General features: G+C 40.9%; 5 non-coding genes and 1 pseudogene across 5 annotated transcripts; 3 read left to right on the forward strand and 3 right to left on the reverse strand.

Annotated features, from left to right (window-relative positions):
* Positions 1–6115: 6115 nt before the first annotated feature.
* Positions 6116–6187, reverse strand: TRNAE-CUC (transfer RNA glutamic acid (anticodon CUC)). The gene has a single exon. It is a non-coding gene; the product is annotated as a tRNA-Glu (tRNA).
* Positions 6188–6618: 431 nt separating this feature from the next.
* Positions 6619–6691, forward strand: TRNAF-GAA (transfer RNA phenylalanine (anticodon GAA)). The gene has a single exon. It is a non-coding gene; the product is annotated as a tRNA-Phe (tRNA).
* Positions 6692–16207: 9516 nt separating this feature from the next.
* Positions 16208–16280, forward strand: TRNAM-CAU (transfer RNA methionine (anticodon CAU)). The gene has a single exon. It is a non-coding gene; the product is annotated as a tRNA-Met (tRNA).
* A 2063-nt stretch (positions 16281–18343) lies between these two features.
* TRNAK-UUU (transfer RNA lysine (anticodon UUU)) lies at positions 18344–18416 on the reverse strand. The gene has a single exon. It is a non-coding gene; the product is annotated as a tRNA-Lys (tRNA).
* A 2407-nt stretch (positions 18417–20823) lies between these two features.
* On the forward strand, positions 20824–21584 carry LOC138398791 (small ribosomal subunit protein eS6-like; annotated as a pseudogene).
* Positions 21585–24793: 3209 nt separating this feature from the next.
* TRNAM-CAU (transfer RNA methionine (anticodon CAU)) lies at positions 24794–24866 on the reverse strand. The gene has a single exon. It is a non-coding gene; the product is annotated as a tRNA-Met (tRNA).
* Positions 24867–25451: the final 585 nt, after the last annotated feature.

Genomic DNA, 25451 nt, shown 5'->3' on the forward strand with positions numbered 1-25451 from the left:
ACTCCTGTTACGACAGATCCTCATCAGTTTCCCTATTAGCCAACTTCGCCCCCTTCAGACTTTTACGTGAAGTCTTCTCCTTGCGATTCCTCCCTCTTTGACACTTCCCCAAAATCACCAAAGAACCTTTGCCCGGGGTTCAGCCACCACCCAGCCTGCGAGAAGCGCGGGGAGGAAGCCCACGGATCCAAGATGCCCACCCCTTTTATCACAACGCAAGAGAAAGGGGCCGCGAGGACCGAGAGCCCCAGGCGACGCTGTGGGTAGCAGGTCCGCGGTGGCAGGTGACGCCCAGCGGGAGCCCCCACGCCGCTGAGTGAGTCGCAGAGTGGTTTTGGCCAAGGGATAGCTAGCAACAACAACAACAACAAAAAGTGGTACCCTGCAACAGAGCTATTTATTGGGGTAAAAATGTGGGAGGTGGCCCGCGGTCTCTGCAGAAATGCCCCCAGGGCGAAGAGAACAGGGCTGTTCATTTTTAGACGCCAAGATTCGGATCATTTAAAAGTATAGTTGCTGCCATGATACAATGCAACAATACATTGCTAAAGTCTCTCCCTGCCTTTCTCCTCTCAGTGCAGGTGGTAGTCCGCAGGTTTCCCTGACCCAAAAGTTTTGACTCAGACACGGAAGTCCTAATGTAAACATGAACTCTGTAGTTTATGACAGAAATAAGATTGCAATAAAGGAAGTTAACTATCTCTAAAGTGTGTTTGTTTCGCCATTCATCTTAAAGAAAGTCAATGCTGATGAGCATTTTTATCTAAATAGTCTAGTGAAAACCAGGCTGTCTCACAAATTCCTACATTTGAATTGTTCTTATGAAATTTATTACATGGTGCCTGGGTTAGTTTCCTGTGACTACTGTAACAAATTACCACAAACTATGTGACTTAAAACAACAGAAATTTATTCTCTCACAATTCTATAGGCCAGAAATCCAGTCAGTATGGCTGGCCAAAACGAAGGTGGAATCAGGGTCCAGCAACCTCTGGAGACTCTAGAGGAAAAATCCTATCCTTGCCTCTTCCAGCTTCTGGTGGTTGCTGGCATACCTTGGCTTGTGGCCACATCTCTTCACCCTTCAAAATCAGCATCTACAAATATCTCTCTGCTTTGTCTTCACATGGCCTTCTCCTCCCAAAAAGTAAAAAATTGGCTGATTTAGTAGAATCTCATCATTTTAGCTGCAATATTTTAGCAATTACCAGAGGTTATTTCCTAGGGAAATTAATTTAGGAAAATGACTAAGAAAAAGGATTCCCAGAAAAGCAGAAGCAACATAGTCACCCCCTACTCTTCCTCCTGGTTAAACCCTCACTTTGCCCTGTTCCATCATATATCCCAAGCTAAGAACCTCTTTTTTCACCTGGTGTGTCCATTTGAACTCTCTGCCTAGGTTCCTCTCTGTCCCTTACAATAGCAGTAGTCTCCTCTTCACTATTAGCACTAAGTACTTTTATCAGTTCTAGATCTCTGAGGGTAAGATGGCCAGAGCATGAGGGAGATTGACCACTTTTTGACAACTTTAACCTTTGGAGGACAGAGCAAATGCACTCTCCTGATAGATGCTAATTGGTTCAATGCTTCATCAATTTCATCTTGGTCCATCAGAGGGATCAATCCAGGGACCAATTTTCTCTCTGGTGTTTGCATTCCTGCAGGGTAAACTAAGAAGGGGAAATCAGATAGAAATATGAAGAAATAATTTGAGAGAAAGTGACTATCTCAACAAGTGGGCATCAGGAATTCATTAACTCATTCAACAAGTATTGACTGAGTGCCTACTATGTGCCTGGGCACTGGGTATTCAGGAGAAACACTAACACCTGTGGGCCTCACCTTCAGAACCGCTAGCAGAAAAAGCAAAGTGATTAAGTAATTACAAGTCAGTGTTATGACTGAAGCAGTGCTGGGGCACACAGTTCAGTGATTGGAACTTAGTATTGCAAAGCAAAAATAAAAATCTCAGGACCCCACAAAATACATCACGCCAAAAGGGAGAAGTGAGTCTAAGAATTGTGAACTAAAATAAAATCTTAAGCCCCCCAGCCAACTGAATGGACCCCCTCTTGCCCAAGGAATCCCAGAAATACCCTAAAGCTAAGTTGCTGACCAAGAGAAGGGAGGTCAGACATGCCTAGTTATTCCCTGTCCCTTTTGGAGTTATTCTTTGTAACAGTAAGATACAAAATCATTAAAAGGCCTAAGGTCATGTAAGACAAAGGTTAAACCACACCTGCAGGTCATCAATTTATTAACAGATCACTTGAATCTTGATATTTGTCCAGTGGCTTGTCTCTGATTAACAGACTTCCTTATTTTAACTTAAAACATTCAAGCCTTTACAACAAAACTTCATTTCTTAAACCAATTGTAAATCAAAGAACCTTTGAACCCACCTATAACTTGTAATGTCCTACTTCAAGATGTCCTGTCTTTTTGGGTCAAACCAACATATGCCTTCTGTGTATTGATTTGTGACTTTACGTGTAATTCCTATCTCCCTGAAATGTATAAAATCAAATTGTAATGCAAGCACAGTGAGACCACTTGCTCAAAGCTTCTTAGACGTGGCTCTGTAGGCCATGGTCACACATATTCGGCTCAGAATAAACCTCTTTAAATTATTTTACAGAGGCCGGGCGCGGTGGCTCACGCCTGTAATCCTAGCACTCTGGGAGGCCGAGGTGGGCGGATCGTTTGAGCTCAGGAGTTCGAGACCAGCCTGAGCAAGAGCGAGACCCCACCTCTACTAAAAATAGAAAGAAATTATATGGACAGCTAAAAATATATATAGAAAAAATTAGCCGGGCATGGTGGCGCATGCCTGTAGTCCCAGCTACTCGGGAGGCTGAGGCAGTAGGATCGCTTGAGCCCAGGAGTTTGAGGTTGCTGTGAGCTAGGCTGACGCCACGGCACTCACTCTAGCCTGGGCAACAGAGTGAGACTCTGTCTCAAAAAAATAAATAAATAAATAAATAAATAAATTATTTTACAGAGTTTGGGTTCTTTTCCATTGCCACAATATCTGTCTCCTCCACTCAACATAAGTACCACAGAGTAATAATAATTATGATAATGGCAACAATAATGTACGGATTCAAACAATAGTATGGCTGAGTACTTTTTGTGCATCATTTCCCTTAGTTTTCAAAACTTTATACAGTAAATACTAACTTATTCCTATTTTACAAATGAGAAAACTGGGGTTTAAGGGTATTAAGAGATAAGACTGTATCTTGCTCATTTTTCATTTTCCACAGTGACTAGTGTAGTACAAGCCTACTGGTTCTCAATATTCATAGATTGATTTATTGGCCCCATCTGGTGTCCTTTTTTTACAGCCATTTACATCCTCTCTCATCCTCTTGTCTTTATGTGGATTTTATCATGTTATATTTTGGCCACTTTTGCTCTGAGTTGACAAGTAATCAGTTAACGGTCTGATGAGTAAACAAAACCTACTGTGCAAAAATGCAGAACTGGGGGATTTTTTCCTCCATACAGTGAGTAATAGCTCATAATAGGAGAAGGCAAGAAAATCATGTAGCTTTCAAAGAAGAGTTCTTTGTCTCTAATCCAATTAGCTTTATCTGGAAAAGGAAAAAAAAAAAGCAAAACAAAATACAGGCATTAATCAAGATAGTTCCTTCCACGAGCATATTCTGGGGTCCCAACAAAACTGTTCCCTAAAAACAAAGACATAAAAACTAATGAGCCAAAGGATTCTTGCTACACATAGAGGAGACAAAGTAGAATATCATGAGAAGAGGGTGGTATTCAGGAAGTGATTGCCACCAGGCCTAGAGAGTTGAATTCCTATGAAACATTAGACTTGTCAACAAGAAGCCAAACTCTGTAAAATATTTTAAAGAGGTTTATTCTGAGCCAAATGTGAGGACCATGACCCGGAGCCACGTCCAAGAAGCCTTGAGCAAATGGACTAGCTGTGGTTGGGTTACAGTTTGGTTTTATACCTTTCCCAGGAGACAGGAATTACAGGTACAGTCATAAATCAATACATGGAAGGCGTAGATTGATTTTGCCCAAAAAGGTGGGACATCTCAAAGTGGGGGCTTACAAGTCATAGGTGGGTTTAGGGATTCTTTAGTTGACAATTGGTTGAAAGAGTTAGGCTTTGCTTAAAAGACCAGGAGTCAGAGGAAAGGGGTTAAGATAATGGTCTTCTATCTTTCATCTGATACTATAACAGAATCAGGTTGGGAAGTAAACCACATTATACTGAGTTAACAAAACCTAGTTAGTGAGATTTTATCATTTGTAGGCATGACTCACCAGGCCCTCTTAGAAAGGAATTTGGGCAAAAGAAAGAGATCAGAGTTTAGTCCTCAGACAGAAAGGCACAGAATAGCTTTAGTACATATAGGAATTTGACAAACTATACTACTTTTAAGCTTATGTCAAAACAAAATTTCTTAGTCAAATTGATCTTATGTAATGTGTCAAAATTTATTAACTCAAGGAGAGAACTGATAAGTTGACAAAGGAGTGTCCCAACTCACGGAAGTTTTGAAAATTGTGAATCTATGTGTGGGGGTTGGAGGAGGGGAGAAGGGAATGTGCAGTTAATGAGAAAAAGAGTACGGCTTCATTTAACATGTTCATAAAACATCATGTCCCCCATCTATTGATAAAACAAGATCAGGGACATCATGACCTTTGTTTGGAAGTTTGTGGAGAAGTTACATGTGCATTGAAATTTCATAAGAAATAAGAAAGAAATAATAAGCAATACATCTGTGGCTGCTATTTAGAGCAATGTGAAAAGAATAGAAAATTTCAGGACCTTCCAAATTTATTATGCCAAGGGGAAAAATTAATCCCTGGAAGCAGAGTCATGAAACACGGCTGTTTTTCTTCTCTGTTGCCTGACCTTTGTGTTGAGATGCAATACATTAACCAGACTCCCTAGGCTTCATTCAAACCTAGGCTAAATGACTCTGGAGATAAAGACCCTTGTGATTGTTACCTCTTCACAATAAAACATTAAACAACCCCGTTAAAGTGTAATCAATACGAGCCAATCAAATCTTGTATCTATGTGTTAGCCTTGTATGGAAAATAGAATTGTGTCAGCACCTCGGTGTTTGCCTATGTAAACGATCCTCCTCATCGGGAACATTGATCACCTTTCTTTGGTGTCCGTGTTTGCTAGGACGACCCTCACATTTTGCGTTAGAATAAATTCATTTAACTGGATTTCGAGCCTTTTGATTATTTTTAGATTGGCACCAATTAATAAAGATTCATGCCTCAATACTATCAGACGGGAGCCAAGTAGCACAGAGACACCGCATCTTGCCAAAAATCAGGAGAATAATAAAGTCTGCCTTTTCTCAGGTAGCTATCAGTAAATTTCTCAGGTGTGCATTCAGAGATGCTGAATACATCGTTTGCCTGTTTCTCAGTTTTGTGACAGCAGTTCCCTTTGATGCTTATGACCTTCTCCTATTCCCTTTCTTAGGAAAAAAACGGGTAATTTGTACGTTCCCAGGCGAAGACAGGTTGAGGCTCCAGGGGGATCAAGCAGCTCGGAGACCGCTTTGGCCCAGGATTCACAAGGTACTGTGCGGTATTCTGGGGCTGTACCCCAGCGCCAGCCGCAGCAGGGTGGAACCGAGGAATCCGAGGGAGCCGGAGCTCGTATTTAACCCCCAGCGGCTCTCGCAGCTTCGGAAGCTCCGCACAGCGAGTTCTTAAATCAAATATCCTGGGAACCATTTCTCCATTTCTTCCCTCTCATCTTCATAATTGTCTTTCCAACGTGTTATGCTAATCTCAACAACCAACTTTTAAAGTTAATCATTTGCCTCCGAAATTTCCCACTCACTGAATCACCCAACTGAATGAGTTAAAAATTGTAAAGTGCCGGGCACTCGGTCTACACCAGATTAAGTATTCATTAATAACTTTTTAATAATCCTTGAAAATAAATTTTCATTTGGCATACCAAGACAGGCGCAGGGTTTCTAAGCAGGAAACAACTGGTATGAAAAATGAAAATTCATTTATACTCGATGTAATGTTTACTCATTAGAGATTTCCTCTTTGCCTTAGGGTGAGGGTGGGGGGGGAAAAAAAAAAAAACTGTTTCCCTGACCGGGAATCGAACCCGGGCCGCGGCGGTGAGAGCGCCGAATCCTAACCACTAGACCACCAGGGAAGATGCAAACAGTTTTCTAAAATATTTCTATGAATCTACAACTCCACCTGCGCATCGTTTCCTGTTCCCACTTCCTCCATGAGCCAGTGCAAGTCCATGCACCCACCTCCTGTTCCGCACCAACCAATAAAATCTGAGCTACAAGGAGGTGTGGCATCGCAAAAGGAGTAATTCAAAAAGATGGCGGGGTGTCCTCCGCTTCGATATTTCCATTCAACCGGTAATAAATTGTAGCATTAATGTGTAGTCTTCTTGCCTTTCTCTTCCTAAAATGATGAACCGTTTGAAGACAGAAATAATTTTTATATTTGTTTTTGGTTCACGCACCGTATTTGTTATGGTGTTTTTTTAAATAAATACTTAATATGTAGGGGATAAAAAGACGGAAGTGATAAAGTCATTACACTTTATTTTGAAGTGATGTGGGCGGAGCCGAAATAGCTCAGTTGGGAGAGCGTTAGACTGAAGATCTAAAGGTCCCTGGTTCGATCCCGGGTTTCGGCAGAAGGTTTTGTTTGTTTGTTTTTTTTTTTTTTTTGTTTGTTTGTTTTTTTTTTTTAATATCGAATGTTATCTGTACAAGTATGGAAATTTTCCTTAAAACGAAATAAAGGGAAAAATTTTTCTCAAATTCATGAAGGAAGATACAAGAGAACTGTGAGATAGGACGACTGTTCCAGTAGAACCCTAGGTGTGGGTGTCAACATCTCTCTAAATGACAGAGAAAAGGCAAATGTGCTGAAGGAAAATCACTTGTCTCTCTTTGTAGTATTTAGTACCTTCTTTCTTGATTTGAGCTCTGTTCCACTTATTCTATGTTCCTGTTTCTCCAAACCTACCCCTTCTTCACTCCCATGGAGGTATCCCAACAGCCATAAGCCAAAATCAAACCCTAAAGGCCCTCTTCTACTCTTTGTATTTTATGAGCCTTCTTTTCCCCCTAGTCTTACTCTCTGCTGACTCCTAATACAAAGGGTACTACTGGTTGTCCAAATAGATGCGGAAGAGAGAAGTTTAATATGAGTTATACCAATTACGTTTTTTTGATCTACGTTCTCTCAATAAATATTCATTAAGTGGACTCTTATGCAACTTTGAAGGGATCGATAGAGGCATGACAAGAGAGCTGAAGAAAAGGTTCCTGGAACAGGGAGTCACCTGAGTTGAGTTTAAGTGAAGAGGTGGCTCCTGGCTGCGGGGGTGGGAGGATGCTGAGCCTTGAAGGAGAGTCAGGGTATTCTCTCAGCCTCCTTTCCCCCATCTCCTAATTTGTTAGCTCTTTGCATATCCCAGTCTCTTCCTTCCCACTCACAGGGAAAGTTTTTTTTCTCGTTTTCAAGCTTACTTAATATTTCATCTGAGCTTTTGACCCCTCTCCCTATTCCATTCTGTCCATGTGCCTTTTGCTCTTTCTCTTCCTTACCGGCTGGTCTTCAAACTACAGAATACCTAAATCTCCATTTTTAGACAGCAAAAATGGAGCCCATGCCCTTCTATCTTGCCCTCATGCACTATTCCCAGACTCTTTCTTTCCACCCAGCACCAAACTTGTGGAAGAACAGGTTTTTCTCCACTTCCTTGCCTCATCAGTTGCTCATCCATCACCTCATATCTGCCTTCCAATCTCAGGGACCATTATCATCAACTTCCCAATTTTCAAATGTCTTGGCTCTTTTTTGGTCCTACATTTAATTTTGCACAGCATGCAACCCCCTTGACAATCCTTCCTTCATAAATCAGTCTTCCTTTGGACCTTGGATCTCCACTCTCCCCCTTTTTACTCTGTACTCTCTGGCTGCTCCATCTCAGCCTTCACCCCACCCCACCCCCACCCCCATGCTTTAATGGATCTTTAGAAATGGCTAGTTCTCAGGGTCCTGACCTCTGTCTTTTTTTAATTAAATTTTTAATTTTTAGGTAATTATAGATTCACATACAGTTATAAGAACACAGAAAGATCCTATGTCTCCATTACCTAGTTACTCCACTGGTGACATCTTGAAAAACTATTATATAATATCCCAATCAGGATATTGATATTGATAAAGTCAAGATACAGAACATTTCCATCACCACAAGGATCTCTCATGGTGCCCTTTTATAGTCACATCCACTTACCTCTTGTCCTTGCCTCAACCTCTGGCAACCGCTAATCTGTTTTTCACTTCCATAATTTTGTCATTTCAAAAATGTTATATAAATGGAATCATACATTATGGAACCTGTTGGGATTGGTTTTTTCAACTTACTGGCTTTTTGCACTCCAGAGATTCATCTAGGTTGTTGAGTGCACGAACAGTTCTTTCCTTTTTACTGCTCAGTAGTATTCTGTAGTATGCATTTACCAATATGTTTGAACATTTACCCACTTAAAGACATTTGAGTTTGTTCCAGTTTACTATTATGAATAAAGCTCTTATAAACATTTGTGTACACTTTTTTTAATTTTAAAAATACATTATCTGGAACCCAATATGTTCAAAGTATTGTCATTTCAGCATGTAATCAATATGAAAATTATTGGAGATGTTTTACATTCTATTTTTTATACTAAATCTCCAAAATCTTTTGTTTTTAATTTTTTTTAATTTCAGCATATTACAGGGGTACAAATGTTTAGGTTACATATATGGCCCTTGCCCCACCCGAGTCAGAGCTTCAAGCGTGTCCATCCCCCAAACGGTGCGCACCGCATCCATTACATGTGTGTATATACCCATCCCCACTTCCCCCCTTCCATCTGCCCGACACCCGATGAATATTATTACTATATATGCACTTAGTGTTGAGCAGTTAATACCAATTTGATGGTGAGTACATGTGGTGCTTGTTTTTCCATTCTTGTGATACTTCACTTAGTAGAATGTGCTCCAGCTCCATCCAGGATAATACAAGAGATGCTAGATCACCATTGTTTTTTGTGACTGAGTAGAACTCCATGGTATACATATACCACATTTTATTAATCCACTCATGTATTGATGGGCACTTGGGTTGTTTGCACTGTGTACAGGTTTTTGTGTGAACATAAATCTTCTTTTCTCCAAGATAAACGCCCAGGAGTACAACGGCTAGGTGGTATGGTGCTTGCACATTTAATTTTTTAAGAAATTGCCGACTGTTTTCCAGAGTAGCTAAATCATTTCACGTTCACTCCAACAGTGTATACAGCCTTATCAGCATTTGGTGTTGCGACTATTTTTATTTTAGCCATTCTGATAGGTGTATAGTGATATCTCACTGTGGTTTTAATTTGTATTTCTCTAGTGCTGAGGATATTGAAAACACCTTCATGTGCTTACATGCTATCTGTATATCTTCTTTGGTGAAATGACTCTTTAGGTCTTTTGTTCAATCCATTAAGAATATTTGTATACAGGTTTTTGTGTGAGAAGTCCCCCCAAAAGCTGGAAATTCAGATCTGCTGCAAATCTCTCTCTTAGATTATAAAGTTGTCATGCAATGCAATGTGAACAAAAAGTAGCATCTACAAACCCTACCAGTGAAGTCACGTGGTTTTTTGTAATGCAAAAACAACGCTGGGGATTTGAAAGAAGAAAATCCTGAAAAAGAAAGTAACGGAAAAAGAGATCGGGTCTCGTCAGATGTCCCGAGCGGAACTACAGGCATTGCTCGCAGGCGCGGTCCCACCGCAGCCCAACACGGGGAGTTTGACCTGCTCCGTGTCCGGCCTGGGCCGGGTCCCCCCCTCCTTAGACAACCTGGTACCCCCGGGCTCCCCCAGGAATCCCATGTTGGTGCCCGGCTCGGTGCGGACGCCCGCTCCACACAGCGCCGTAGCCCCGAACCCCCGAGCACCCGCGATCCGCCGACCTCAGCCTCCCAGGGAGCTGGGATTACAGGCGCGCGCCACAGCGCCCGGCGCTCGGCGCGGTGGCAGCGAGGGCCTGGAGGCTGCGGCCGCCGGCGTGTGTGCTAGGAGGCGGGATCCGCGCGGCAGTTCCCTTAGTGCCCAGCCCACTGCCACTCCAGATGTCAGAGTGGCTGATAGAACAGATCCAAAGAGACTCAGAAAGCGCTGGCCGAGATGTGACTGAACAACCCTTACTATGTTGTGCTTGGGATCTTCGCAAAATGGGTGGTTAAACAAATAGCTGTAAATTTAATAATGGAAAGAGTGAAGAACTGTGTTGAGTGTGCTTCTCAAACGTCAGTATGTATAGGAAATCACCTGGGGATCTCGCTGACATGCAGATTCTAACGCAGTAGGTCTAGGGCGGAGTCCAAATAGTCTGCATTTCTAAGAAACTCCCAGGTTAGGTCAATGTTGCTGATCAGCAGCCCAAGCAGCAAATGACAAGGTTGTTGACACTTTGGAACCTGATGGTTCTACATATTTTCGTTACATCATTAGGATGTTAGAACATTAGAGTAAAAAGAGAAGACAAAAGAATAACCACAGTTTCAGCCCCACAGTGGTTATGGATATTTTCTTTCTTCCTTTTTAATTCTTGTCCTTATTCATACATAATTTTTTAGTGGTAGAAACCATGACATTTGCACAATTTTATGTTCAGTGTATTTCCGTCTTGTGTAAGTAGTAAACATATGCAGAGAATTGTTTAATCCCTCCTTCTGCCAGCCGACATTTACTGAGACCTTTCTCCATGCCATATATATCTGGAGAAATGAGATTTGAAAAAAGTAAGAAAACAAAAGAATAACAAACTTTGAGTCTGGTGCCTTGACACAGTTTTTCATGCAGATGAAGAAATGCTATTGCATGCTAAAATGTTTTGAGATTCCCTGGGTCAGCAAGACTGGATTTGGAGCTGAATGAAAGGAAGGCTACAGAGCTGATGGGGGTGCTTTGGTGGGAATTATCTTCTTAACGTGCTCAAAGAGAACTGACTGAGAATTTAGAGATCTCACAAATTGAGGAGGAAGGAAGGAAGAGGATGAGGCGAAAAAGGAGGAGAAGAAAAGGGTAAGGAGATAATAACAAAAACATATTTTAAGATAAAATCTAGGACAATCTTCTTGTGGAAAGAAATATGATCACCTTCTTTGAGAATATGATCCCCTTCCTCTCATATCTTTACTTCCCTATTTATATTAATACAACTTAGATTTCATGATTATCAGCATTACTAGCTTGCAAAACCATCAGCTCTTCTGTCCTATATTTAATAAAAAATTACCCATTATTACCTAAATTGAATACAAAATAACAATGGCATGTTTCTTTCTGTGCTGTAGGACAGTAGGATATCTTTATCTTTTCTGCTTACTTTTCCAATATTGTTTCTGTGACCCAGCTAAAACATTTAGGACATTTTTAGTTTCTCTAAGATAGTGCTAAATCTGAATAAACTCAAAGATAAAATTCACTTTGACTTGCAGTTCTGTTCTTATCAAGCCAATATTACTTAGATTCCTGGTATTGTTCCAATGTGATAAAATCACACTAAATATTCTCTCAACAAAAGCACTTGAGCACTGAGTATTTGGAAATTTACTTACTAGCAACAGCAGGTTTTTTTTGTTTGTTTGTTTGTTTTTTTTTAATTTTTTTTGAGACAGAGTCTCACTCTGTTGCCCGGGCTAGAGTGAGTGCCGTGGCGTCAGCCTAGCTCACAGCAACCTCAAACTCCTGGGCTCAAGCGATCCTCGTGTCTCAGCCTCCCGAGTAGCTGGGACTACAGGCATGCGCCACCACGCCCGGCTAATTTTTTCTATATATATTTTTAGCTGTCCATATAATTCTTTCTATTTTTAGTAGAGATGGGGTCTCGCTCTTGCTCAGGCTGGTCTCGAACTCCTGAGCTCAAACGATCCGCCCACCTCGGCCTCCCAGAGAGCTAGGATTACAGGCGTGAGCCACCGCGCCCGGCCTAACAGCAGGTTTTTAGGCTTGTAGGAATTAGTATCTAGCTTCCCCACAATGTCCATTCACTTTGTATCTACAGGCTTGTTTTTGTGGACCAGCTGTTTGTTAATCAGGTCTTTTGCATCTATAAATTCATCATATCATACACATGTCTAAGATGTCCATAATTTTTAAATACTCCAAAACACATTGAATATTGAATGTCATCATAAGTTAAATCTCTCTTTCTCAGGGAAAATTGTTTTAAAATGTATCAGTAATTTGAACTTGTGAAATAAAACATTTCAAATAAGTTATACTTTTGGTAAAGAAATTGATAAAGTCCTATTTTATATGGCTGCCTTTTCTGGTACATTTTTTTTTTTTTTTTTTTTTTGACATTCTGAAGCAATCTTATTTCAAAAAAACAGAATTTTGTTTTCAGTTTATGAGTTTTTGTGTCACAATTTATACAACATAATATTGTTACGACTTATGGGAGTCCATAGTTTTGGACAGAGCTCCTGCACTAGGCCCCAACAGATAAGACCAAACCAGAAGGGAGTCAAGTGTACCAGAAGCCAAGTAATCAAACTGCTAACAGAAAAAATCTAAACTCTGTAAAATAATTTAAAGAGGTTTATTCTGAGCCAAATATGTGTGACTGGCCTGAAGCACATGGCCTCAAGAGGTCCTACGAAAATGTACCTGCGGTTCTGGGTTACAGTTTGGTTTTACACATTCATGGAGACAGGAATTACACGTGAAATCGTAAGTCAATATATGGAGGGTTTATATTTGTTTGGTCTCAAAAGGCGGGACATTGCAAGGTGGGAGGGGGCCCTGGAGGTTTACAAATTATAGGTGATTCTAAAGATTGTTTGATTTCTAATTGGTTAAAGAAATGAAGCTTTGTCTAAAGGCTTGGAATATTTTAACTTAAGATAAGGATGTCTGTTAATGAGAGACAAACCGCTGAACATTTACTGAAACTCAAGTGATCTGTTAAGTAAATTGATGGCCTGCAGATGTGGTTTAAACCTGTCTTGTATAGCCTTAGGCCTATTCATGATTTAGAATCTTACTGTTAGGAAGAATATCTCCAAAAAGGAAGTGGGGCATCAGGAGGCGTATCTGACCTCCCTTCTCTTGGTCAGCAACTCAGCTTTAGGGTTTTTCTGGATCCCTTTGGCCAAGAGGGGGTCCATTCTGTCAACTGGGAGGCTTAAGATTTTGTTTTAGTTTACAAAACTGAACTTTAAAACAGTCCAGTTTTCCAGAAACCAAGAGATTCACTGCAACCAATAGAAAGGGCCAGCCTGATAAGAAAGTACCCTCTGCTTTAACCCCGTAAGGAAAGTAACTTTGAAACGACCGATCTGCTTCTTGTTCCTTGTTTATGTTTCTTCAGCCTTTTCTACCCATAAATACCATTTGTCTGCTGGGCTCATCAGAGCATCTTTCTACTTTCCGTTTTATAGATGAGATAGTGCCTGATTTATGAATTGCTAATAATAGCCTATTAGATCTTTAAACTAAATTTGTTGAAATTTTGTTTTTTGACAATTTCAAACAAATGAAAGTATAAATTTCTGTTTTACTGTAGTCCTTTTCTCCATTCTTACCCTCAAAGTATTTTCAAATTACAGAGGTAAAGGCCAGGTGTGGTGGCTCACACCTGTAATCCTAGTGCTCAGAGAGACCCAAGTGGGAGAATAGCTTGAGGTCAGGAGTTCAAGATCAGCTCTGAGCAAGAGCAAGACCTCCCCCCACCCAACTCTACTAAAAATAGAAAAAATTAGCTGGGTGTTCCACCTACTCAGGAGGGTGAGGCAGGAGGATACCTTGAGACCAGGAATTCGAAGTTGCTGTGAGCTAGGCTGATGCCAGGGCACTCTAGCCCAGGCAACAAAGTGAGACTCTTGTCTAAAAAAGAAAAAAAAAAAAAAAAAAAAAAATAGAGGAGGCATTTCTCTTTGTTCCACAGTTTGAAAATATGATTTTACGACAAGCCAACATTTCAACATCTTTTCTATGGCCAGCAATTTTGATTGTCATCTTTTAGGCACACATCTAAGGACGCTATCTCCTTTTATTTCTATAAAGTAAAAAATCTCATTAAGTGCTTCTGCACACTTTGAGGAAACTATAAAGTTACCATAAACCTCAATAAACCACGAAAGCCTCAATATCACAAGTAAGCAAATCACAATCCTTTTTCAGTGTTGTGTGTACAAGGTGTGCAGGACATTAGCATGTAAGATCTTTTCACTTTCTTTGGTAAGAAGTTTATAGTGTGAATGGAATTTGTCAAAATTTACATTTGCACTGTGTGTCTGATATGCAAATAGATGAAAAAGATCGAACTTGTGTTTGACCAAGATAACAATGGTTTGCTTTATGTTTCCAATGGTTTTATTAAATCCTCATACAAATCAAGAAGATGATCTTCAATGCCATGTTTGAAATTAAAGTATGTAAGAGCTAGGGGATTTGTGTGTGTGTATGTGTGTTACCAGTGATTCAAATCATCACTTGATGTATCGCAGAGAGCATGGTCATCTGATAAAATCAGGTCTGCACTGCAAGGAGCAGTGATTTTGATACATGAGACATTGATGCAATTTTGATACATGGTATCAAAATTTCCTCTTTTGTTTGCCCACAGGATGAAACTTCTGAATCAGGAAATAGAATAATCAAGGGAGCCGTAGTATAATGCGTGTCTTTTCTAGTAACAGTATGCCAATGCTATTTTTGACTGAGCATTGGTGTCATTTTGGGGAGACGAAAAAACCTTTAATTGATTCCAAAGTTCTTGCCTGTCTCATCCCAAACTTTTAAGACTCAGTCTCCCTAAAAACTTTCACATCCAAATTCTTTCTTGAATATTACGCAGTATGCTCTGTTTTGATTATTTTCCAAATCCAGTTGTATGTGTCCTGTCATTAAAATAACACATTTAGATTTTTTTTTCAGCGATGTCTGGGTCATGCTGGCGTTTGCATGATAATATTTCTCATTTTCATCATCTGAACTCTTAGAAAATATGGTCATAATATTCACAATATTAAAAATTAAACTAGCGCTATCTCAGTACAACCTAGCACTATTTCAACACAACCACCTACAAAGACCGACTGTTAACGCTCGCGACTGCAAACACTTAACATCAAGCGTTTAAGTAGCATCACTCAAAGTGAAGCAACACTAGATGGCCCATAATAGTGAACCGAATTTTATGGTTGTCATCATCAGGGGAAAAACAGCGACGACCACCACAGAAGCAGGAAAATTCTAAGCCCTGTCCAGTCCATTGACAACCAGTAAAATCAGTGTTTCATTCAGTTTCTGGGCGGGGTGGGGTGGGGATGGGGCGGTCACATTTTTTTTTTTTTTTCTTTTTTCCAACCTTCCGCCTCCATCGCTGAAAACCAAAAACCGAAACTTTTCACATCTCAGGAAGGGCTTTCTCGGGAAATGGGTTTTTAAGTGCTAAAACCAGGACAATCTTTTGGCGAACCAGAACAGTGGGTAAACCAAGGTTTTCACCTCTTCCTTCTCCTATGGCTACCGCTCTCACATACTAGCAGATTCTCAAGAGGTTGCACCAAGAACACCTCATTCTTTAAACCGTTGAGTCCCGTATGTCCCGGAACCCTCTTTGGACTTCCTAGAGACGGAGGAGTGATCCGGGAAGAGTGCAGTGGGTTGAAAAGCCAATGGGACTCGGGGAGTTGTTTTCAAAAACGGGGACAGACGGCCTTACAAGAAGTTTGTGCAGGAGCAAAATGTAAGAGCGATAGCTGGAGACTGAAGCGCCTAGTCAAAGGAAATTGTTTGGTTGTTTAAGATAGTAAACACTTGAAGACTTTCCCGATGGAAAAGACCCAGTACAGGGGGTGAGAGGAATAGCGAGGGAGGAAGCTGGCTGGTTTCCTATTCCATCGAGACAAAATTGATGGGGCGTTTATGTAAAAAGTAGGGGTTATCAGTTCAGAGTGGGGGGCAAAAGCAGCAGGGTCAGTAGCGACTTTCTTCATCTAATTCAGGTTTTTGGAAGCTGTTGAGCTTTTGAGACGTTCCATAAGAACACTTCATTTTAGAAATTCAAGATGAAATAACCTGGATAGTTAAGTTTTATGTAAAATTCAGCTCTAAAAACATATAATGAGGGTGCTTCGCCATCTGCCTCCTTAGCGCAGTAGGCAGCGCGTCAGTCTCATAATCTGAAGGTCCTGAGTTCGAACCTCAGAGGGGGCAGTTTGGTTTTGTCCCCACTTCCTTCCCCACCGAGATACCGCAGTTGTTCTTCCTGGGTCTACGTCTACCACTCCTGAGCTGCCTGGACGTTGTGAAGGGACTTAAGTCTCAGCTTTCTACCTTCTTACTGGTTTTGAAGTTCTGGCAGAGCTCTTCTTCAGTTCTCTTTTACGTGTATTGACGTGTTACCACCATCTATCTCCATGGGCAAGCTGCTTCATCCAAGTTCCTCTGATTTTAATTCCTTCTTAGGACAGTATCCTACTGGTGCAACTTAATTTATTGAAAAAATGAATGGACAGATAGAAAAAAAACTCTAATATTCAATGTTCCCAATAAGTCTTGTTGTTTCTTCTTCATATATACACAAAATCTCCTTGTCATGACCTCCTTATATAATCTGGTCCTGACTGGCTTTCCCATCTATATTGCATTGAACAATGTTCAGCAAAAATTCCAGTGCTCCTGGAACCTCAGAATGTAATCCTATTTGGAAATAGGGTCTTTGCAAATGTAATTACTTAAAGTGAGATCATACTGGACTAGGGTGTCACTCTGTCTCCACAGAAGGCCATGTGGAGACAGAGAGAAGACACACAGCAGGAAGAAGGTCATGTAAAGACAGAGACAGAGATTGAAATTATGCTGCCATAAGACAAGGAATACAAGAATTGCTAGTCACCACCAGAAGCAAGGAAAGACCAAGGAAGGATTGTTCCCTAGAGCCTTCAAAGGGAGCACAGCCCTACCACTACCTTGATTTTGGTCTCATCCTCCAGAACTATGAGAAAATAAATTTCTGTTGTTTTAAGCCATCCAGTTTGTGAGAATTTGTTAAGGCAGCCCTAGGAAACTAATAAACCATCCTTCTGTCACTCACCTGCCTCCCATCACATCACCTCGACCTGGTTTATTTTCTTCATAGAATTTATCACTATGTAGTTTCCTTGTCCTTTCATTTTTTAAATACCTTTATTTTCTATTCCCCATCCAGTCTCTTAGATTGTAAATGTCATTAGAGTTGTCACTGAATCTGTTTTATCCACTCCTATGTTTCCAGTGCCTAGCACAGTATCTGATAAACAATAAGTATTTCTCAAACAAATCAATGAATTAATTACCATATTAAATGTTATTGTTTTCCTTTCATACTTCCTGTCACTATCTTACTCTAGTCAATCAACATCTCAAATTTGGATTATGTGCAATAATCCCTTCGGGAGTCACACATACCATGATTCACAGTGCACACTACACCTCTCTGGCCCGGCCTGCGCTGGGAAGAGAGGACACTCCTTGGGAAGCTCCTCCAAAATGTCTGGACCCCGGGCTCTGTATTTCAGGACAGCTCTCTCAACAGTTCCTTCTGGTGCAGACTTAAGGAGGCACAGGAACATATTAGTGCCTGCTGGATCCTCAGCGGCTGGTTCCAGGAACATGCATCTGCCACAGTTAAAGAGATGCAGTTAAGGATTTGGGGGAGGACTAACAGCTGGATCGCCAGGCTGTTCAGGTAGCTCCTCAGAAAATGTTTAATACTTGTTGCAGCCATCACCATTCAGAATCTGTTCCTCTACTTTTCAGAATCAGAAAATATTTTTTAATTCACCCAGAGATTTTCAGGCTTGCAGGACTGACTCACAATAACCAAATGTCAGAGACTTTCCAAGCCAGAATGTGAACATAGTATAGCCATTTTGGTAACTGCTCAGCATATTCCCTATGTAAATAAACTCTACACTGGAAAAGCAAATAACAACAGAAGGTTGCTCTTCTAGGGCGTTCCCTAAATGTTGTTTTCTTCACAAAATCTGAGGTTATCTCACTGTAGAGGTCCCAGGTATTCACCTATCTTTTTTTGTTTGCAGGCCGAAATACTTGACCCTAATGGGTTTTGTGAACTTTCCTCTTTTTTTGTCGTTTTTTACAGCGTCTGTAATCTATCCTGCACACCATGGCACGGATTTTCACTTTTTCATATACCTGACCCGCATACAACAGCACGTGTTCTAGCATTTTCAAATACAAAGTCAGAAGCAGACACTAAAAGCCACATAATGAGACGCCCGAACAGGGACTTGAACCCTGGACCCTCAGATTAAAAGTCTGATGCTCTACCGACTGAGCTACCCGGGCTTCTAAAGCACAGGATTTCCTATATGTACTAGTGTGAAGGAAGGTGCCTGAACAAAATTCTGAAGTCTTTTTTAATTTTGTCGACGTTCCTTTTCTTTATCACCAACTCTAATTTTACTCCTTTTAAATATAGCTCACGACTATACCCCCAGCTGGCATAAAAACATTAACTCCCATCCTTGTGTAATGTAATGCAAAAGACTACTTCTAAAAAGTAGTATATACCTTGAGACCTGGTTCACTTGTCTTTAGTCTGCAAAGGTTATGCCCTATTTCCCGGGCGACCTTAAGAATGTGTGGCACAAAGAGAGCACAAAAATAGGTTTTGAGAACTTATTTTGAGCAAGGCGTTTTGCTTTGCCCAGGGTTTACAGCAATGGAAAGGTATCACTTCTGCCCATGGGAAGTTTACACTTTTAAAAGGAGAAGCAGCCATTAAACCACGAACTGCACCATAACTGCTTAAACAGCCTTTGTGATGAATGTTCTCGTGAAAAAGTTCAGGTTACAAGATGCTAAGAGAAATAAATATAATCTCATGATTTGAGTTTTTGAATTAAATGAGATAATGCAAGTAAACTTTTAAAATCATGTCTGGAACATGCTAACAGTTCAGTGAAAATTAGGTGTTAACATTATTACTCCTATTATTGTAAAATAAAAGATCATTTAGAACATCGTATTTAGTCGTTTTGATTGTGTCACTTTAGACAAGTTTTTAATCTCTCATCTGCTTTCTTCCCTTAAATCCTACAACAGAAATTTCTTCCTCAAAGGCTGGGTTTAACACAATGATTGTCACGTAGGTTTAAATCAGTATAAAGGGAACACAGAGGTAGAAAATTAAGGGTAGACAAAATTATTCTTACCGCAAATTACACGCCCCTCCCCCATCTCCATGAAAGTGGATTATAAAGGGAAATTACTTCTTCCAGGGGATTAGAGAAGGCTTCTCCCAGGAACTAATTTTTAAACTGCAAACTGAAGGCTTAGCAGTCATTATTCGGACAAAAATGTGGCTCCAGTGTTCCAGGAAGATCAAAGAGCAGAGACCTGAAAGAAGGCCTAAGGAGCTTGAGTGCAGAGAGCTTGGGAAAATGTTGATGTAAGTGAGGGGTGAGGTGGGCAGGTGATTCTAAAAGATTATGCTGTTTTCATGGAAAGAATGAGTCAGAATGCGACAAGAGATGATGCAAAAACATAAATTGGGCCAGTGTGCAGAGAAGGCTGTGCAGACTCAACCTAGTGATGTGTGGCAGTGAGGAGAAATGGTGCAGAGAAATCAGGGAACATCTAGAAGGAAGAAGACTTGGGCCCACACCTCCCCTGGAAACCCAGAGGGCAGGAGTTATCAAGGTGATCCATTCCTCTCAGCAGCTGGCTTCCCAAAAAAGGCTCTTTTAAGGGAAAGGCAGAAATAAAGCAGAATAGGAAAGGGCACTTTGGATTCTTTGAGAGCTCTCTGGGAAGCATAGAGCATTTGTTCTGCTCTTGATGAGCCTTGTGGAAACCTGAGGCAACTGCTGCTGGCTCTGACCAGTGAGTAACCCAGAGTGATCAAACAAAAACAATCTTGGGAGAAAGTGATCTCCCCAGTGACAGTAAATGTGGGATAAAGGGATATAGGCAGAGCATGTCCTAGACTAGGGCTTCCATTCAAATCTCATGGGGTTGTTCTTAAAAATCCAGATTCAATCTCAGACATATGGAATCAGAATATTTTAGCATGAGACCAGGGCATTTTGTGTTTTTAATAAGACTCTCAGGTGACTACTGCACAGTTAAATCTGGAAATGCAAATTTATAATTTATCTATTGATGTGTAACAAATAACAACAAACTTCGTGTTTTAAACCAACACACTTATTATCTGGTCATTCCTAAGGATAAGGAGTCCAGGCATGGCTGAGCTGGATGCTCTACTTTAGGGTCTCTCACAAGGCATCCACCAGCCAGGGCTGGATTCTCATCTGAAGGTTCTACTGGGAAAGGATTCACGTTCAAGCTCATTTGCATTGTGGCAGAATGTAGTTCCTCAAGAGCTGAACTGAGGACCTGAGTTCCTAGCTAGATGTTGGCCAGAGGCTTCCCTAAGTTGTTTGCCACATCAGCTTCTACAACATAGCAGCTTGCTTCATCAAAGACTACAAGCTAAGAAGGCAACAGAAGTCACAGTCCATGAAACCTAATCACTGAAATGACATCCCTTCACTGTTGCCATATTCTATTGGTTAAAAATAAGTCACCATATTCAGCCTAACTTCAGAGACAGGATTACACAAGAATGTGAATACCAGGAGGCAGGGATTATTGAAAGCCATCTCAAAGTCTGTCTGCCATACTAGGTTTCAAAAGTGTCAAAGAAGCTCTTTTTCATGGCACCTCAGCGGTGATCAGCTGCTTCAACATGAAGCTGAATATCTCCTTACCAGTCACTGGCTGCCAGAACTTATTGAAGTGAATGATGAACACAAATTTTGTACTTTTCATGAGAGGCCTATGGCCACAGAAATTGCTGCTGATGCTCTGGGTGAGGAACGGATGTGTTATGGGTTCCAAATCAGTGGTGGGAATGACAAATAAGGTTTTCCTGTGAAGCAGGATGGCTTGATCCATGGCGTGGTGTCTGCCTGCTACTGAGTATGGGGCACTCCTTCTATAGACCAAGGAGAACTGGAGAAAGAAAGTGCAAGTCTTTTGGGGGTTGCATTATGAATGTCAGTCTGAGCATTCTTAACTTGGTTGTTGTGGGGGGAAAAAAAAAAAAGGAGAGAAGGATATTCCTGGACTGACTGATACTATGCTGCCTCGACACCTGGGGCCCCAAAGAGCTGGCAGATCCACAAATGTTTCAATCTCTCTAAAAAAGATGATGTCCATCAATATGTTATAACAAAACCCTTTAAGGGAAACCTAGGACCAAAGGACCCAAGAATCAGCGTCTTGTTGTTCCACATGTCCTGCAACACAAATGCCAGATGTTGCTCTGAGGAAATAAGAGTTCCAAAATAAATAAATAAATAAATAAATAAGGAACAGGCCACAGAATATGCTAAATTTTTGGCCAAGAGAATGAAGGAGGCCAGAGAAAAATGCCAGGAACAGATTGCCAAGAGACACAGGCTATCCTCCCTGAGAGCTTCTACTTCTAAATCTGAGTACAGTTAAAAGTAAGAATTTTTCGGAGTAACTAATAAATAAGATCAGACCTCAAAAAATTAAAAAAAAAAATTTTTCAAAAAAGAAGCAAGTACGGCCAGGCATGGTGGCTCACACCTGTAATCCTACCACTCTGGTACGCCAAAGTGGGTGGATCCTTTGAGCTCAGGAGTTCAAGACCAGCCTGAGCAAGAGCGAGACCCCGTCTCTACTAAAAATAGAAAAGAAATTAGCTGGACAACTAAAAATATCCAGAAAAAATTAGCCTGGCATGGTGGTGAATGCTTGTAGTCCCAGCTACCAGAGGCTGAGGCAGGAGGATGGCTTGAGCTCAGGAGTTTGAGGTTACTGTGAGTTTAGGCAACAGAATAAGACTCTGTCTTAAAATTAAAAATTAAAAAAAAAAAAAAGAAATTATGTGCCTGGGGCCTCCCAGAAATTATGCAAGGAAGTTTTCCCTTCTTGGTTTTGTGTGTATATGTGTGTGTAAATGTGGTTTTAAGTAGATTTGCTAGAAAGGGTTCAAGCAAAACAATATTTCTGAGTTTTTGCATGGTGATAACACCTTGTGCCTTTATATTTGTAAATAAGTTCATTGGTATGAAATGCTTGGCTCACAATTTTTTTCTTTGAGTATCTTAAGTCTACTATTTCAATATCTTCTGGCATAAAGGATTGCAGTCAACAGTCTAATGATAATCTAATTTTGTTTCTCTTAAAGTCACATGTGCTCTTTGCCTAAATGTGCAAATGATTTCTTCCTTTTTTCTTTAGTAGTCCAGTAAAATTACTAGAATATGTGTTAGATGTTTGTCTTTCAAGGTTGATATTCTCAGGCATGTGACCTTTTAACATGTATTTTTGAAGTTTTTGATTTTTGTGTGTGTGTGTGTGTGTGTGAGACAGGGTCTTGCTCTGTCTCCCTGGCTAAAGTGCAGTGCCATTATCGTAGCTAACTGCAACTTCAAACTCCTGGGCTCCAGTGATCCTACTGCTTCAGCCTTCCAAGTAGCTGGGACTACAGGCTCATGCCATCAGACTCAGCTAATTTTTCTATTTTTAGTAGAGATGGGGTCTTGATCTCGCTCAGGCTGGTCTCCAACTTCTGGCCTCAAGCGATCCTCTTGCCTTGGCCTCTCAAAGTGCTAGGATTACAGGTGTGAGCCACTGTACAGGGTGGAAGCTTTTGATTTTAATTAGGAATTTTTTTTCTTGAATTATAGTTTTTATTAATAGTACTTGTTTTGTTCCCTTATTAAGAATTTCTTTTTCTGAAGGTCTGGCTGACCTCCACAATTTTTCCTGGATTTACTAACTTAACACTTTGGTGTCTTTTTCCCCTCTATGCAATAAATTCCCTCTCTGATCATTATCATGACTTCTAAGACCCTATGTGATCTACATGCATACTCACGCCCTTATGTCCTATTAAGTTTTCCCTTGCTCACTGACTTTCAGCCACACCAGTTTTCTTGTTGTTCCTTGAATATGTCAGTCACATTCCTGCCAAGCCCTTTGTACTTGCAGTTCCCTTCCCCTGGAATTCTATTCTCCCTGATAGCCTCACAGCTCACTCACTCATTTCCTTCAGGCCTCTGCTTAAATGCCTCCTTATCAGAAAGGCCTCCCTGGTTACCCTTTATTATATAGTAGCACCCTCCCTTTTATCATGTATTCTCTCGCTGTAATTTCTTTTTCTTCATGGTGTGTATAACTGCCTGACATTTTATGTATTTGGTTAAGAGTTTATTTTCTGTCATTTCCCACTAAAATGTAAATGCCATGAGAGCAGGAGCTTTTTCTATTGTGCACACTGCTATACTGGCAACCCCTCTGTATCGGTCAGGGTCTAGTTAAGAAATAAACTAAGTATTGCAGCTGGGCACACCGTGGTAACCCAGAGGTAATAACCACAGGAAGTAGCTACCTCCCTGCAGGGTTGGAGGAACAAAAGAGAAGAGGTTAGGACCAATGAGAAAAGGCACCTGGGAGCTCTAAGCAGGAAGCACTGGCCTGCCACTGCTGCTACTGCCATACTTATGGAAGGGCACAGCGAGATGTTCGGGGAGTGCATAAAAGAACACATACGTCTCCTCCACTCACGGGAGTTGACCCATTCCTTCTTCGGAATGTGAAAAAATAAAAAGAACACGTAGATGTTGGACTCAACTGCCATTGTTGGAGTGATCTGACAGGAAGAGCAAAACTCAGAAAAGCAGTCCCTTCCTCTCTCCTCCCGCCTTCCACTCTCCCTCTGGTTCCTCTTACTGACAGAACCTAAGAGAAAGCCAGTGAGCAAAGGTGTCTGGCAAAGTAATTCGCAGACACCGAGACCCAACATCAGGGAACAGAGTATATGGGGGTGGATTTGAAGCGGAGAGAGAATAAATTAATAGAGTCACAGCTTTGAATAGTGTCTGGCACACAGTAGCTGCTCAAGAGCAGGATAATTTTAATAAATACCAGTCTTCTTCACTATTACTTGATTCAGGGACTCATCTTGACTTTAAATATCAGCCTGTCTTCTTTATTTCTTCTTTTTTCTCTTTATATCTCTTCCCACCGTCTTGTAGTTTGGGTGACTTAGATTCGGTCCACAGCACTGGAAGCAGGAAAAATGGTCCAATGTAATGAGACGGGGCTGGGGAGGCGGGAGATTTTTGTTATTGTTGTTTGTTTTTTTGTTTTTCGTATAGGATGTCATGGCGACTTGGGGTAAGCCATTCCAGAAGAATGGTAAAAGATAACGAAGTCAGTAATTAATAAAAATATATTGCACCATACTACATCTTCTCCACCCTCAGTTACAAACCTTCATAGGCTCTCCTCTCTCTCTCAGCACCCTAGAACCGGCAGGTTTCTTGACCCTGGTGTTTTTATTAAAAAGACAATTGCCAAGCACATGTGAAAAACGTTTGGAAAATCTTCCAGCTCTATCTGCAATTGTTATGAGAAAATAAAAACAACAACAGAAGAATTTTGTGTATTTAATTCTTAGTGAAAATCACTATTTCGTAAGTGAACATTACATGGTTCTGTTAAACAGCCAATTACCCGTTCAGTCTCATCAAAGTTATTTTCTTGGATTTTTTTACAAGACAAATTGTGTACACGTTTCTAGGGAAAAAGTAGAGAGAAAACACAAAGACTTGTTAATCTCTTTCATTGTTTTGCTTCTTTTGAATTAGGACAAAGAAAAATGAAAAAAACAAATGCGTTGCCCCCTCTGAGGTTCGAACTCAGGACCTTCAGATTATGAGACTGACGCGCTGCCTACTGCGCTAAGGAGGCAACTGGTCCCTTTGCGGTCACAGAACATCTACCAACAACACTATAAGAATCAGTTTTTATTTATTTATTTATCCCCCCCCCCCTTTCTTTTTTTCGTCTTTCCAATGAAGGAAAGCGTCATTTTCAAATTCTCTGAATCATAGTGTTTCAAAATAAGGCGGAACTGTGATTAAATTCGCGTCTAAAATAATTTGGTTGACAAAGCCAAACACAAGGTAGGGGCCAACCCCGTTTCCCCTATGGACTTTTCTGCGGAGACTTTAGGGGCTGTGAGGGCATCGGAGCCCGGAGTTTGCAAAAGTCTTGTACCTGGCCCGAGATTTCTTGCCTCCTTGGCCAGAGGCAGCAGATTTTCCCTCGATGATCAGAGCTTTCGTAGACGCGCCACCCTCTGAAAGGCAAACAAAACTTAAATAATAAGGACTGCACTCTCTTGCCTCCCTTGTGAAGTTTTGTGGGGGTGCTAGGTCCCCCGAAATAGTGAGGAGAGGAGGTCTCAGGGTTCTTTCCTTGCTTCTCCCTATCAGCAACAGGCTCAAACCAAAAGCGGGACTTGCTCTCACGCCTTCATTCCGCAGACTTACT

Source organism: Eulemur rufifrons, chromosome 18, assembly GCF_041146395.1.
Source record: "Eulemur rufifrons isolate Redbay chromosome 18, OSU_ERuf_1, whole genome shotgun sequence".
Classification (NCBI taxonomy): domain Eukaryota; kingdom Metazoa; phylum Chordata; class Mammalia; order Primates; family Lemuridae; genus Eulemur; species Eulemur rufifrons.